Here is a 2,852-nt window from a genome sequence, read left to right as displayed (position 1 = left end):
GTCAGACATTTAACATAATTAGCCTTCTATATATATATAGGTTACCTTGCTCCTCTGGCCGTCATGCTTACTAGAACTTGTGAGAGTAGTCATGTAGACATCCTTGTATTCTTGATTTTAGGGGAAAGGCATTCATTCTATTACTATTAAGTATGATGTTTTATGTTTGTTTTATGTAGATGCCCTTTATCAGTTTTGGAAAGTTACTTTCTATCTTAGTTTGTGAGAGATTTTATCATTAACTAGAGGCTCAGTGCACAAATTTGTGCACCAGTGGGGTCCCTCAGCCTGGCCTGCGGGATTGGGCCAAAACTGGCTCTCTGACATCCCTCGAGGGGTCCCAGATTGTGAGAGGGTGCAGGCCAGGCTGAGGGACCCCACCAGTGCACAATCAGGTCCGGGGAGAGATGGGTGAGGTTGGCCAGCCAGGGAGGAACTGCAGGAGGGCTCCAGGGCATGTCTGTCCCATCTCGCTCAGTCCTGATTGGCTGGATCTCCAGGAGCAAGCTAACCTACTGGTTGGAGCGTCTGCCCCCTGTTGGTCAGTGCACATCATAGCAAGTGATTGAGCTGCCTTAGCATATCATTAGCAATTACACTTTGATTGGTGAACGGCTGACCGGACACTTAGCATATTAGGCTTTTATTATATAGGATGAGTGAATTTTGTGAAACTCTGTTGCTGCATCTGTGGAGATGATAATATGGTTTTTCTTTTTCAGACAGGTGGTAATGGCGAATTATATTGAATTAGAATGTTGAGCCAACCTTACATTCCTAGGTTAAGCCCCATTTAGGTATTATTTATTATTGGTAAGTTTGGTTTTCTAATATTTTGATGAAGATTTTACATTGTGTTCACAAGGTATTTGGCTTTTCATTTTCTTGTAATGCCATTGACTCATTCAAAAAAATATATGCATTTATTAATTTTAGAGAGGAAGTGGGGGAGAGAGAGAGGGAAATAGAAACATCAATGATGAGAGAAAGTCATTGATTGGCTGTATGCCTTCTACTAGGGATTGAGCCCACAACCTGGGGTATGTGCTCTGATGGGGAATGAAACTGTGACCTCCTAGTCCATACGTTGATGCTCAACCACTGAGCCACACCAGCTGGGCCCATTGCCTCATTTTGATATCAGGGTAATGCTGGTCTCAGAAAATAAGTTGGGAAGGGCCATCTATTTATCAATGAAAGATGTGTGTAGGTTATTATTATTTTTCCTTTTAAATGTTTGTGAGAATTCACCAGTGAAATCACCTGAGTCTGAAGGTTTTTTTTTTGGGGGTGGGGGGAGTGTTTTTATCCACGATTGGTGTCACTACCCAGGAGCACCTAATATCTGACTTTATTATCTATATATATGAAAGCATAGATGACCGGATGACTAGCCGGTAGCTATCATGTGCACTGAACCAGGGGCAGCTCAATGTAGGAGCTGCCCCCTGGTGGTCAGTGCACTCCCACAGCCAACCGACTCTGGCTGGCCAATCTCCTGTGGTCAGTCCCTGGCTGGCTGGTCCCAATCAGCCCCGATTGAGACTGGGCGAGATGGTCCCAATTGTCCAGGAGGGACCCCACCTGCGCACAAATTTGTGCACCGGGCCTCTAGTTTGGGAATAATTTTAGATTTACAGAAAAGTTACAAAAATAGTATAAATAGTGTATTTCACACCTAGTTTTCTCATTGTTAACATCTTACATCACTATAGTATATCTGTCAAAACTAAGAAACTGACATTGGTATTAACTAAACTACTTTATTTGGGTCCCAACAGCTTTTCCGTGAATGGTCACTTTCTATTTTAGGGTCCAGTCTAAGATATCACAATGCATTTGGTTTTTGTGTGTCCCCAGTGTCTTCTGGTAACAGTTTCTCAGTTTTACTTTGTTTTTCATGACCTTAACAGCCTTGCAGAGTACTGGCCAGATATTTTTAGACTATTCTCTAGTCTGAGTTTGCTGCTGTTTCTCATTATCAGGGTTATGCATTTTGGAAAGAATACAACAGAGGCAAAGGCGCCCTTTTCATTTAATCAGCTCAGCGGTATATGATGTCCAGATGACATCCATATCACATCATATTAACCATGACTACTTGGCTAAGGTGGTGTTTGTCAGATTTCTTCACTCCAAAGTTACTCTTTCTTGCCCAGTCGGTGTTTCTCAGTGGTTGAGCATTGACCTATTAACCAGGAGCTCATGATTTGATTTCCAGGCAGGGCACATGCCAGAGTTGCGGGCTCTATCCCAGTGTGTGGCGTGCAGGAGGCAGCTGATTGATGATTCTCTCTCATCATTGATATTTCTATCACTATCTCCCTCTTCCTTCCTGTCTCTGAAATCAGTTTTTTTAAAAGTTACTTGTTCTTTCTTTCCATACTCTATTTTTTAGAAGCAAGCCACTGAAGTCCAGTCTACACTTGGGGGTTGGGGAGAGGAAGTATCCACATGTATGATTTGGAATCTTTCTGAAAAGAAGATTTGTGTTTTCCTCTATTCAGTTATTTATAGCAGTATAAACTAATGTATATTTATTTTATACTTTGAGTTCTAGTCCAATACTTTTTATTTTGTTGCTCATACTTTTGTAATTTTGAACATTAGAAAAGCTTTCAGATTGGCACTTGCTCTATCCATTTGCTTTTGGACCATTTTCCTACTTTCTGGCTCCAGAAGACCCTCCAGGGCCATCTTGTATTTTTATCTCCCTTGTTTTAGAATAACCCTTTTCCAAGGGACTGATGCCTTTTATTGGGGGATGGTATTTAGAACCCAAAATATGGGTGCTGGGTGTGCTCATTGTTATTGAGGTGCCATTACTTTTAGGTCTTCCCAAGGGATAGAAC

General features: G+C 41.8%; 1 protein-coding gene across 1 annotated transcript in view; it reads left to right on the top strand.

The window, feature by feature from the left end:
- The first annotated feature begins 705 nt into the window (after nt 1-705).
- The window catches only part of ARHGEF12 (Rho guanine nucleotide exchange factor 12), a 198,434-nt gene continuing 196,287 nt past the window's right edge, over nt 706-2,852 (top strand). Inside the window, exon 1 of the mRNA XM_015560643.1 lies at nt 706-813. The gene's annotated coding sequence lies outside the window, so the exon portion shown is untranslated. The remainder of the gene's footprint in view (nt 814-2,852) is intronic.

Source organism: Myotis davidii, unplaced genomic scaffold (genome assembly GCF_000327345.1).
Source record: "Myotis davidii unplaced genomic scaffold, ASM32734v1 scaffold355, whole genome shotgun sequence".
Taxonomy (NCBI): domain Eukaryota; kingdom Metazoa; phylum Chordata; class Mammalia; order Chiroptera; family Vespertilionidae; genus Myotis; species Myotis davidii.
This window is presented reverse-complemented; position numbering and strand designations above follow the sequence as displayed.